Here is a 13,761-nt window from a genome sequence, read left to right on the forward strand (position 1 = left end):
GTTTCTAGCTTTCTATCCCTCTCCCTTCCTCTCTGTGAAAAAATCAATAAAATATATTTATAAAAAAAAAGAAGACAAGAGGAGAAACAGTCCAGTAATGAAGATAGTGAAGACGCCTTGCCATACTAGCAGTCAGCAGCTGTGCATCGCTGCAGGTTGCCCAGGACCAAACCAGAGAGGGTCAGACCTGCATTGCTACCATTTGCCCACCATCCAGAACTGAAATATCATTGCTGACATGTACACATAAGAACTGTTGGACATTGAAATTGGGACTCAAAACTATTGGACATTGAAATTGGGACTCAGAAAAACTGTTGGCCCAGAAAGAAACTTACTACAGACTGATTCATTTGCCTCTCAGCATAACTACTATTGCTTGTCTTATATTTGTTCTCATATGTTTATTTCTAGTCTGCAGATGCAAGATTTTTAAGGAAACAAAACAGGGGAGATGTTGGAAGCCGCCCATTGTCTTCACTATCAAAGGTGTGGACAAGGAACCTGGAAAGCTGCTCAACCTTGAAGCTCTGAAAGGTCAGAGACAACCACCCACTGTCTAGTTGAGACAATGATAGTTAAAGCAACCTCCACGTTTTTTTTAATAAATCTTTATTGTTCAGATTATTACAATTGTTTCTCTTTTTCGCCCCATATCTCCCAATCATCCAGTTCCCTCCCCCCTGTTGTCCTTATCCATATGTGTATGATTTTTGTCCAGTCTCTTCCCATACTCCCCACACAGACACCCCTTTCCCCCTGAGAATTATCAATCCACTCCCATTCTATGCCTCTGATTCTATTATGTTCACCAGTTTATTCTGTTCCTCAGATTTTTAATTCACTTGATTTTTAGAATCACTTGTTGATAGATATGTATTTGTTGTTCATAATTTTTATCTTTCTTTTTCTTTTTCCTCTTTTTAAATTATATAAAGCATTTCATATAATACTGGTTTGGTGGTGATGAACTCCTTTAGCTTTTTCTTATCCGTGAAGCTCTTTAGCTGACCTTCAATTCTGAATGATAACTTTGCTGGGTAGAGTAGTCTTGGTTGTAGGTTCTTGCTATTCACTCATCACTTTGAATATTTCTTGCCATTCCCTTCTGGCCTGCATAGTTTCTGTTGAGAAATCAGCTGACAGTCGTATGGGTGCTCCCTTGTAGGTAACTGTTTTTCTCTTGCTGCTTTTAAGAATCTCTTTGTCTTTTGCCCTTGGCATTTTAATTATGATGTGTCTTGGTGTGGTCCTCTTTGGATTCCTCTTGTTTGGAGTTCTGTGCGCTTCCTGAACTTGTAAGTCTATTTCTTTCACCATGTGGGGGAAGTTTTCTGTCATTATTTCTTCAAATACGTTTTCAGTATCTTGCTCTCTCTCTTCTGGCACCCCAAAAATTCGGATATTGGTACGCTTAAAGCCATCCCGGAGGCTCCTTACACTATCCTCACACTTTTGGATTCTTCTTTCTTTCTGCCTCTCTGGTTGGGTGCTTTTTTTCTTCCTCATATTCCAGATCTTTGGTTTGACTCTTCGGGTACGGTGGTCTACTCTGTATATTCTTTATTTCAGACAGTGTATGCATAATTTCTGACTGGTCCTTTTCCTTTTTTTTGGTATTCTCATTTAGGTCCTTGAAGGTCTCTTCAAGTTTCTCAGCGGTTTTTAGAAGATTCTTGAGTAACCTTATAAATATGGTTCTGAACACTGTGTCGTCCATTAGTTTGCATTCATCTATCTCTCTTACTTGTGACATACTTCGATGTCTCCACATTTTGGCTGCCTCCCTGTGTTGATGGAGTGGCTTTGTGTGGTCAGTGACCTATAGGGGCCGGTAGTTCAGCTTCCCCAATCTCCCTAGGTGGTCGCTCTTGGTACTCCCCTTTGTGGAAAGTCTTGGTGAAGTTAAAAGCGCTGATTGCTGTTGGTACACTGGGAGGAATTGACCTCCAGTCCAATTGGTTGTGAGGGCCTGCTGTATCTATAACGGAAGAATTGCTGTGCTGGAGACACAGTAGGGCTTTAGTGCTCACTGAGTCTGCCTCTTGAATATGTCCTTTATGAGAGTTGTTGAAATCTGGTGTCATCCACACCGACAGAAAAGTCACTCTCACTCTCCGACTGGCCGAGAGTCCCGTAGGCGTCTGAGTCCCCCGCGTGTCCCCAGAAACTGGAGTTCAGAGTGGTTGGGATTGTTGGTATCACTGGCAGGAATTGATCTCCAAGCCAGTTGGCTGTGAGGATCAGCAGTGTCTCAGCTGGGAGAGCTTCTGTGCTCAGCTTGGATGGGGCGGAGTCTCAGGGTGGCGCAGACAAGCTTTGGTTTCCCGTCTGCTCCGCCCTAAGAGGGGCGGTTTCTCCGTGCCTGAATTAATGGCTGCGCGCCTCTGAGAGAAGGCAGCTTTCGAGCCTCTCCCGCTGCTAACAGACCAGTTTCTCCCCAGCTGGGGCTGGATTTCAGTGCAGACCGGAGGTTTTGTTTTTCTCCCGAACGAGAAATCCAGTCACTGGGAGGGCTGTGCTCAGCTTGGATGGGGCGGAGTCTCAGACAAACTTGGTTTCCGTCCGCGCCGCCCTAAGAGGTCTGGTTCCTCTGTGCCCTAATCAATGGCTGCGCGCCTCTGAGAGAAGGCAGCTTTCGAGCCTCGCCCGCTGCCAAACAGACCAGTTTCTCCCAGACTGCAGCTGGATTTCAGTGCAGTCGGGAGGTTTTGTTTTTCTCCCAAACGAGAAAGCTAGCCATGCAGCAGCGTCTGCTGCCCTCCCTCTCCGTGTGCTTCGAGCAAGCCTGCCGCGTATTCAGCCGCCCGCCCTTTCTGCGCTCACGGATCTCCGCACCTCCACAGCGCCTGAGGCTCAGTGTCCCCCTCTCTTTTTTTGTCTAGTTGTAGGTTTTCCACTCTGCCAGCTTTCCAGTGGTTCTGGACTGTGTGCGCTCTGTTTTCCAGTTGTAGTTTCAAAATTGTTGTGGTAGGCAACAATTAGGTGTTTACCCTATGCCGCCATCTTGGTTTCTCCAACCTCCACGTTTTAATCTTATGTAAATCCTTGCTGATTGGCTATTACTGGAATTGCCTGCCTAAAGACTATGGGTGTATCCCATAGTCTTAATAAAAGGGATAGCAAGGCCAGAGCGGGTCGGTGTCCTTCCACTTGAGTTGGGCTCCCACATGTCCCCCAATATTCCCAAATTTATACTTTCTTTTCTAGTCTCTTTCATTTGCGTGCGGCCTCCTCCGGAGCCCAAACCTTGAATCAGAACCCTGAACCACGTGGGATGTGAAAAGGGTTCACTACAATTGATGTTTCTATCTCTCTCTCCCCCTCTCTTAATATTAAAAAAATCAATAAAAACATATATAATTTTTAAAAAGCTCAGGATTTGGTAAACTCATCAATTAATCTTTCTCAAAATGGCTTTTAAAAAAAATCCTCACCCAAAATTATGTTTATTGATTTTAGAGAGAGGAATCAACAGGGTTTAAGAAAGAGAAACATTGATGTGAGAAACATTGATTGGCTGCCTTTTCTGCCCTGACTGGGGATTGAGCCCGAAACCTAGGAATTTGCCTTACTGGGAATTGAATCTGCAACCTTTTTGGTGTATGGGACAATGCTCCAACCAACTGAGTAATGGGGCCAGGGCTCTATATGGCTTTTTAAATTTAGGAGTGGCACAAAAATTTTCTTCCTTTCCTATCCTGAACCTTTTTTTTAAAAAAAAACATGAATGTTGATACTGAATTTGTTTGTAATTGTCAAATGCTGAAAACAGCCCAAATGTCCTTCAACAGTTGAATGAATAAACAAGCTCAGATGCTCCCATACAATGGCATACTACTTAGCAATTAAAAGGACCAAATTATTGATACATACAGCAGTATCGATAAATCTCAAATACATTATGCTGAGTGAAAATCAACCTTTAGTTCTGGTTTTTCAAACAACAAGAGATATTTATTTCTCAAAGTTCTGGAATCTGAAAGTATAGGATCAAGGTGCTGGCTAACTTGGTTCCTGGTGAAAGCTCTCTTCCTGCCTATAGACAGTCGCCATTTTGCTAACTCCTCATATGGAGGAGAGAGATATCTCTCATGTCTCTTCTTGTAAGTGTGAGTGACAAAAGGCACCAGAATGATACTGGCAATTGGAACTTGGTTCAGCAACCTGGTACTTGAGCTCTGGCTAAGAAAGAATTCAGAGCCACAACTAAAATACAAGCAAAGTATAGTTAGAAAGTCACAGATGTAGAAGAAGTAAGCTGTGAAGGAAGGGAGCCAACTGGGCTGTGTGAGCTCAGGCAACAAGTTACAGAGGCAAAAGAAGGGCCCTTGGAGCTTAGGAGGAAAGGCAAAGAGACACACCCAAATGAAGAAAGCACAGGCAGCTACAGAGAGAGAGAGAGAGAGAGAGGAGAGAGAGAGAGGGAGAAGTGAGGAGGAAGAGAGGGAGCCAGGCCTTAACTTTTTGAAGGTATGGCATGAAGTTGCAGAGAAACTTAAAAAAATTCATTGGGGTGACGCTGCTAACAAAATTAAATAGGTTTCAGGTGCACAATTCTACAACACATCATACATACAATGTATCCTGTGTTCAACACCCCAAGTCTTCAAACATTCCCATTCATCCCCCTGATGCTCTCCAAGCATCCCCCCATACATGCTCTCCCTGGCAATCACCGCATTTGTCCCTGAGGATGAGTTCTTTTTTCTTTTTTTTTAACTCAATCACACCAGAGCCCATAACGAGTGCCGACGCCTCCTTCCTGAAACCTATCAGCCTGCTTTTCATTTATGAGTCTGTCTTTATTTTGCTTGTTAGTTCATTTTGTTCATTAGATTCCATATATGAGTGAAATCATATAGTATTTGTCTTTCTCTGACTGTTTTCACTTAGCAGAATGCTATCTAGGTCCATCTATGCTGTTGCAAAGGGTAAAATTTCATTTTTTTACAGCCAAGTAGTACTCCATTGTGTAAATGTATCACACCTTCCTTATCTACTGATAGGCACTTAGCTGCTTCTAATTCTTGGCTATTGTAAATAAAGCTGTTATGAACATAGGGGTGCATATATTTTTTAGAATTAGTACTTCAGGCTTCTTCAGATAAATTCCCAGAAGTGGAATAGCAACTTCAGTCATAAGGCAGTTCCATTTTTAATTTTTTGAGGTAACTCCATACTGCTTTCCAATGTCTGTACCAATCCACAGACCTAGCAATAGTACATGAAGGTTCCCTTTTCTCCACATCCTAACCAACACTTGTTTGTTGACTTATTGATGATAGGCATTCTGACAGATGTGCAGTGATATCAAATTGTGGTTTTTATTTACATTAAGTGTCTATTCACGTTCTTTGCCCATTTTTAAATTGAATTGTTTGTTTTTTTGTGCTGAGTTTTATCAGTTCTTTATAAATTTTGCATACTAACATGTTTTCCCATTCAATGGGGAGTATTTTCATTTTGTTGATGGTTTCCTTTGCTGTGCAGAAAATTTTTAGTTTGATGTACTCCAATTTGTTTATTTTTTACTAGAGGCCTGGTGCATGAAATTTGTGCACGGGTAGGGTCCCTATGCCTGATCGGTGATCAGGACTGATCTGTGGGGAGACTGGCGGGGTGATCGGGGCCCCTGCTCACTCCTGCCTTGGCCTGGCACTGCCTGCTCCAGCCCCACCTCCCACTGCCGGTCGCTGTCTGTGGGGCAACTGGCAGGGCGATTGGGGCCCCTGCACACATCCACCTTGGCCTGGCACCGCCCGCTCATCTGTTCCACCATCCCACCACATTCCCACTCATCTGGGCCTGTTGGGGCCAGCAGCGCCTCCACTGCTGCCCACTGCCAGCGCCGTACTGCCCTGGTGGTCAATGCAGGTCGAACTCCCACCCGTGGGGACCATTTGAATATTAGCTTTTTATTATATAGAATTTTGTTTCCCTTGACTGAAGTGATACATCAGAAAAAATGCTGCTACGAGAAATGCCCAAGATTTTACCGCCTAGGTTTTCGTCTAGGATTTTTATGGTTTTGAGTCCAACATTTTAAGTTTTTAATCCATTTTAAGTTTATTCTTGTATATGTTGTAAGAAGGTGCTCAGTTTCATTTTTTACATGTATCTGTTTAATATTCTCAACACTATCTATTGAATTACTATGTTTACCTCATTGTATGTTTTTGCCTTTTTTGTCAAATATTAATTAACTATAAAGTCATAGGTTTATCTCTGGGCTCCTGTTCTGTTCCATTGCTCTATATATCTGGTTTTATTCCAGAAAAATGCTCATTTGTTTACTATGGCCTTGTAGTAGAGTTTGATATTAGGTAGAGCAATTCTTCCAACATTGTTCTTTCTCAAAATTCCTGAGGCTACTTGGGGTACTTAGTACATCCATATAAATTTTTAGAATATTTGTTCTAGATCTGTGAAATACACCATTGGTATATTGATAGGAATTGTGCTGAATCTAAAAATTGCTTTGTGTATTAGTGACATTTTAATTGTTAATTATTCATATCTATGAATACAGTATATGCGTCCACTTACTTGTGACTTCTTCAATTTCTTTAGTGACTTATAATTTTCCAAGTACAGGTCTTTTACATGCTTGGTTAAATTTATTCCTAAGTATTTTCTTTTTACAGCAATTGTGAATGGAATTGTTTTCTTACTTTCCATTTCTGATAGTCCATTATTTGTGTATAAAAATGCAAAGATTTCTGGATATTTCTTATCCTGTTACTTTAATGAATTAATTTATCAGTTCAAGTAGTTACCTAGTGGAATCTTTAGGGTTCTTTATGTACAGTACTATGTCATCTTCAAATAATAAGTTTTACTTCCTCCTTTCAAATTTCCATGCCTGATTTCGTTTGATTGCTATAGCTATGACTTCTAGTACTATGTTGAATAAGAGTGGTGAAAACAAACATCCCTGTCTTATTGCTCATTTCAAGGGAAGCACTTGTAGTTTTTGTGCATTAATTATGATGTTGGCTGTATATTTGTGATATATGGCCTTACTTAGCTAGAGGTATGGTCCCTCTATTCCCTCTTTGCTGAGAGTTTTTATCATAAATGTGTGTTAGATTTTATCAACTGCTTTTTCTGTATCTATTGATAGGATCATGTGGTTTTATCCTTCATTTGGTTTATGTGGTGTATTACATTTATTGATTTATGAATATTTAGTAACTTTGTATTCCTGGGGTAAATCCAACTTGATCACAGTATATGATCTTTTTAAAGTATTGCTGGATACAGTTTGATAATATTTTGTTGAGGATTTTAGCATCTATGTTCATGAGGGATATTTTCTTTGTAGTGTGTTTATTTGGTTTTGAAATTAGGATAATGCTGGTCTTGCAACATGTGCGTGGGAGTTTTCCCTCCTCTTGAAGTTTTTGGAATAGTTTTAGGATGATCGGTGTTAGTTCTTCTTTGAATTGTTGGTGAAATTCACATGCGAAGTCATTCAATCCAGGAATTTTGTTTAGTGGAAGTTTTTCGATTACTGTTTTAATTTGATTAGTTGTAATATGTCTCTTCTTCCTAATTCAGTTTTGGAAGATTGTATGTTTATAGGAATTTGTCTGTGTCCAGTGTCCAATTTGTAGACATATAGTTGTATGTAATATTTTCTTATTGTTTTTTTTTTAATTTCTTTGTTGTCAGTTGTTAATTCTCCACTTTCATCTCGATTTTATTTACTTGCGTCCCTTCTCTTTCTTTCTTGATAAGTCTGGTTGAAGGTTTGGCAATCTTGTTTATCTTTTCAAAGAACCAGCTCTTGTTTTCATTTATCTTTGAAAAATTTTTTTTTAGACTCCATTTTGTTTATTTCTGCTATGATTTTTATTTTTACCCCCTTTTACTTACTCTGGTCTTTGTTCTTTTTCTTTTTCAAGTTCTTTTAAGTGTAAAATTAGATTATTTCTTTAGACAGAACTGCAATGCTATGAATTTCCTTCTTAGAACTGCCTTAACTGTTTTCCATAGATTTTGACTTGTGTTCTCATTTTCATTTGTTTCAAGATATCTTTTGATTTCTTTTTTGATCTCATTGTTAACCATTCATTGTTTAATAACATGTCATTTAGCCTGTGTCTTTGTGTGTTTTTCAATTTTTTTCTTGTGATAGATTTCTAGTTTCAGACCACAATGGTCAGAAACGATGCTTGATATGATTTAAATTTTCTTTAATTTATTGAGATTTGTTTTGTATTAAAACATAGTCTACCCTAAAAAATATTCCATGTGCACTTACAGCAGCTTTGGGGTGAAATGCTCTGAAGATATCAATTAAATTCATTTGGTCTATTATGTCATTTAAGGCTGCAGTTTCCTTATCTATATTCTATCTGGAAGATCTATCCACTGATATCAATGGGGAGTTAAAATCCCCTACTATGACTGTATTACTTTCTATCTCCCTTTCAATCAAGATTTGCTTTACATTCTTAGATGCTCTTACATTGGGCGCATAAGTGTTACAAGGGTTATATCCTCTTGTTGCACTGCTCCTTTTATCATTTTGTACTATCCTTCTTTGTCTTTTACTATATTGTTTTGAAGTCTACTGTCAGATAAATTTATTGCTACCCCAATTACTTAAAATTTCCTTTTGAACAATGTATCTTTTTCCATCCCTTTACTTTAGTCTGTACCTTTTGTTCTAAGGTGTGTCTCCTGTAGAAAGCATATATATGGGTCTTGTTTTCTTATCCATTCTGCTACCTTATATCTTTTAATTGGAGCATTTAAACCATTTACATTTAAATTGATTATGAATAGGTGTGTATTTATTGTCATTTTATTCTTTTAACTATTTCCTCCTTTTTCCCCCCCTACTTCCTAAAGCAGGCCCTTTACCATTTCAAGTAATACTGATTTGGTGGTAAGAGACTCCTTTAGCTTTTTGTTGTCAAGGAACTTCTTTATATGTCCTTCAATTTCAATGATAGCCTTGCCTGATAGTTGTCTTGGTTATAGGTCCTTTCTTTTCATCACTTGAATATTTCATGCCAATCCCTTGGGTAATGAAATGTTTCTGTTGAGAAATCAGCTGACAATTCAAATAGGAGCTCCTTTGTACATAACTAACACTCTTTCTCATACAGCTTTTAAGATTCTCTGTCTTTTATCTTTATTATGATGTGTCTTGGTGCTGGTTTCTTTTGCCCATCTTGTTTGGGACTCTCTCTGCCTCCTGGACTTGTTATGTCTTTTTAGTTCACCTGGTTATGGAAATTTTCAGTCATTATTTCTTCAAATAGGTCTCAATTACTTATTCTCTCTCTCTCTCTCTTTCTTCTTGTACCCCTATGATGTGGATGTTGTCACACTTCATGTTGTCCCAAAGGTCCCTTAAGCTATCCTCATTATTTGAAATTCTTTTTGCTGCTATGATTGGGTATTCTTTTCTACTGTCATCAAATCATGCTCCATTGCTTCATCTAACCAACTGTTTATTCCTTCCAGTTTATTCTTCATTTCTGACTGGTCCTTTTTATGATTTCTATATCCTTTCTCATGCTGTTGAGCATCCTTATAACAATTACTTTGAATTCTATATCTGATAAATTGTTTGCCTCCATTTCACTTAGCTCTTTTTCTGGAGATTTCTCCTGTTCTTTCATTTGAGGTATGTTTCTTTGTCTTGCCATTTTGGGTGCTTGTTTCTAGTATTAGATCTGCTATGTTTCCCAGAGTTTATGGGGTGGCCTTATGTAGTAGGTGTTCTGTGGGGTCCAGTGATCCAGTTTTCTTTTTTTTTTTTTTTTTAATAAATCTTTATTGTTCAGATGATTATTACAGGTGTTCCTCTCCCCCCCCCCCCCTTAGCTCCCCTCCACCTGATTCCCCACCCTACCCCATACCCTTGCCCCCCCGCCACTGTCTTCATCCATAGGTGTAAGATTTTTGTCCAATCTCTTCCTGCACCCCTCAGACCCCCTTCCCCCTGAGAATTGTCTGTCGCTTCCCTTTCTATGTCCCTGATTCTATTATATTCACCAGTCCATTCTGTTCTTCAGATTTTTTTATTCACCTGATTTTTAGATTCACTTGTTGGTAGGTATGTATTTGATCTCTTTTTGTTGTTCATAATTTTTACCTTTACCTTTTTTTATTCTTCCTCTTCTTAAAGAATACCCTTCAGTATTTCATGTAATCCTGGTTTGGTGGTGATGAACTCCTTTAGCTTTTTATTGTCTGTGAAGTTCTTCGTCTGACCTTCAATTCTGAATGATAGCTTTGCTGGGTACAGTAATCTTGGTTGTAGGTTCTTGCTGTTCATCACTTTGAATATTTCTTGCCACTCCCGTCTGGCCTGCATACTTCCTGTTGAGAAATCAGCTGACAGTCGTATGGGTACTCCCTTGTAGGTAACTAACTGTTTTTCTCTTGCTGCTTTCAAGATTCTCTCTTTGTCTTTTGCCCTTTGCATTTTAATTATGATGTGTCTTGGAGTGGTCCTCTTTGGATTCCTCTTGTTTGGAGTTCTGTGAGCTTCCTGGAACGTAAGTCTATTTCTTTGACCAGGTGGGGGAAGTTTTCTGTCATTATTTCTTCAAATAGGTTTTCAGTATCTTGCTCTCTCTCTTCTTCTGGCACCCCAAAAATTCGGAAGTTGGTATGCTTAAAGCCGTCCCAGAGGCTCCATACACTATCCTCACACTTTTGGATTCGTCTTACTTTCTGCCTCTCTGGTTGGGTGTTTTTTGCTTCCTCATGTTCCAGATCTTTGGTTTTACTCTTGGGGTATGGTGATCTACAGTTGAGTTTCTGTATATTCTTTATTTCAAACAGTGTATGCATAATTTCTGACTGGTCCTTTTCCATTTTTCTGGTATTCTCATTAAGGTCCTTGAAGGTCTCTTCAAGTTTATCAGCGGTTTTTAGGAGATTCTTGAATAACCTTATAAATGTGCTTCTGAACACTGTGTCGTCCATTAGTTTACTTTCCTCCATCTCTTCTATTCGTGACCTGCTTCGGTGTCTCCACATTTTGGCTGCCTCCCTGTGTTGATGGAGTGGCTTTGTGTGGTCAGTGACCTATAGGGGCTGGTAGCTCGGCTTCCCCAATCTCCCTAGGTGGTCGCTCTTGGTAAGCCCCTTTGTGGGCTGAGTGCAAAGTCTTGGTGTTGTTAAGCCTTGATTGCTGTTGGTACACTGGGAGGATTTGACTTCCAGGCCAATTGGCTGTGAGGATCAGCTGTGTCTACGCCAGGAGTCAGACTTATTCAACTAGACTTGCAAAATTGTAAAAGCCTCTGTGCTCAGCTTGAATGGGGCCAAGTTTCATGGTGAAGCCTCCAGCCTTGGCTTCCCATCAGCCCCGCCCTATGAGGTTCCTGGGCACAGTGTCCCTCTGTACTTCCTGCAAGCACCTCTGAGAGAAAGGTGCCCTGGAATTTCACCTGCTGCCAAACAGTCTAGTCTCTCCCCCAATTAATCTGGATTCCCAGATTCTCACCCGGAACTGGGTTTCAGTGCAGTCGGAACTGGGGCTCAGCGCAGTCCGGAGCTTTTGTCTCTTTCCCGCTAGGGCAATTCAGCGGCACAGTCAACAGTCCATCCTCTGCGCGCATTCCCGTGCGCGCCTCTGGAGCTCTGCCTTTCGCCGCTCCCGAGTTTCCGCCTTACAGCCCAGAATCCCCCAGTATGAGCCTGGGTCCTCAGGGTCTTGCCCAGAACTGGGGTTCAGTGAAGTCGGAGCTGGGGTTCAGCGCAGACCGGAGCTTTTGTCTCCTTCCCGCTAGGGCAATTCAGCGGCACAGTCAACAGTCTGTCCTCTGCATGCATTCACGTGCGCGCCTCCGGAGCTCTGCCTTTCGCCGCTCCCGAGTTTCCGCCTTACAGCCCAGATTCCCCCAGTATGAGCCTGGCTTCCCAGGGTCTCGCCTGGAACTGGGGTTCAGTGCAGTCGGAGCTGGGGTTCAGCGCAATCTGGAGCTTTTATCTCCTTCCCGCTAGAGAATGCCAGCCAGGCACTCAGCCGCCCCCTCCTCTTCGGTTCGTCCTCCCCGCACGCGCGCGCGCCCGTGTCTCCGTACCCCAGGCTTTTACGGCTCCTCTGATTTTCCTTGTGGTTTTCTCTTTCCTTCTAGTTGTGGGCGTTTCTGTCAGCCAGCTTGCCTGTGGTTCTGGATGATGTCCGTTTTGACTATTAGTTGTATTTTTGAAATTGTTGTGCGAGGCTGCAGGTTAGGTGTTTACCTATGCCGCCATCTTGGTTTCTCATCGGTCCAGTTTTCTTGATCACGTGAGATGGGCTCTTCATGAATGTCCCATGTGTGGGTTATGTAGGCCCTCCTTGTAACTGAGTCTTGATTGCTATTTGTCCATTCATGCGTGAGATTGTCCCTCTGCCTGGCTGACTGTGAGTCTCAACCCCAACCACAATGTGTGAGCTGCTGTGCACGTGTTGACCTCAAGAACTGGAATTCATCTAACCAGGGTTTTGTGCCTGCCGATATCGCCCTTTGGATATGCTTCTTGTAAAGCTTATTGGATCCTGCTCTGTTTTTATCTATAGCTGACCACTGGGCATACTGGTTTTGGGCATCTTAGAATGAACTCTGGTGCAAGCCAATGTCAGACACTGCTTGTGACTCACCCTGGGTAACCTGTTTGGAACAGTCTCAATGTGGTTTCCTCTGTAAAACCTTGGCTATATGGCTTTCTTCAGCTACTTGTCAGTCACCCAAGATGATTTAATTGTAATTCCAGTTTGGTCCTGAGAAGTAAGTATAGCTTCCACCTACTCTGTAGCCATCTAGGATCCTTTTATTGGCACATAATCTTTTTTGATTAGTTGCTACTCATGTTTGTTTGCTTTATCATAAACAAGATTCATTTCACATCTTTAGCTAGAAGTCTCAGTCTATGCTTTTAATTTAATATGTACATATTAAATAAGTTAAGCAATTAAAATTAAGCAATTTATGAGTTAAGCAATTAAAAATAGAGATGGCCAAAATATTAAATAATAAATTGTCAAGTGAAATTCAGAACATCAGTGAATGTTTATAACAAAACAATTAGCTCTTCTGTGGGACTGTACAGAAGAATTTTACACCCAAAATACCTCCTAGTTTTTTAACCTACAGGTAACCTTCATATTCATTTTACTTTAGATCCCATTTATCCTTGATTGAATATAACTTAAAGTTTAAATTTTAAACTATACTAGAGGCTTGGTGCACACAATTTGTGTACTCGGGGGAGGAGGGTGTCTCTCCTGCAGTCCGGGAGCCCTCGGGGGATGTCTGACTACGGCTCCCCATGGGAATCAAGCCTAAGCTGTCAGTCGGACATCCTTAGCACGGCTGCGGAGGCAGGAGAGGTTCCCACCACCGTTGCTGCGCTCACTATGTGGGAGCGCACTGACCACCAGGGGCAGCTCCTACATTTAACGTCTGCCCCCTGGTGGTCACTATGCATCACAGCAACCGGTCATTCCGCTGTTTGGTCTATTTGTGGGCTGCAAGGCTGTGGTGGGCACAGAGGCGGGTCTCAGCCCATCTTCCATGCCCCTGTGGCCCCTCATGCTGCGACCCCTAGACCCATCTGCTGGTAGCCCCGCTCCCACCACTGCCACTCCCATGCACTGACAGCACTGGCCCTGCTCGCAAACACTGATAGTGTGGAGTGATTGGGGCTGGCGCCAGCAGTGGGTTCAAGCAAAGGCTCTGGCACAGACTGCAGGTGCAAGTGGGGCCAGCGCTGGCAGTGGGTGCAAGCAGTGGATGCAGG

General features: G+C 41.6%; 1 protein-coding gene across 4 annotated transcripts in view; it reads right to left on the bottom strand.

Annotated features, from left to right (window-relative positions):
- The window catches only part of ALG5 (ALG5 dolichyl-phosphate beta-glucosyltransferase), an 85,634-nt gene that overhangs the window by 52,620 nt on the left and 19,253 nt on the right, over positions 1–13,761 (bottom strand). The gene's annotated exons all lie outside the window — the stretch shown is intronic.

The sequence above is a fragment of the Eptesicus fuscus genome, chromosome 8, assembly GCF_027574615.1.
Source record: "Eptesicus fuscus isolate TK198812 chromosome 8, DD_ASM_mEF_20220401, whole genome shotgun sequence".
Lineage (NCBI taxonomy): Eukaryota > Metazoa > Chordata > Mammalia > Chiroptera > Vespertilionidae > Eptesicus > Eptesicus fuscus.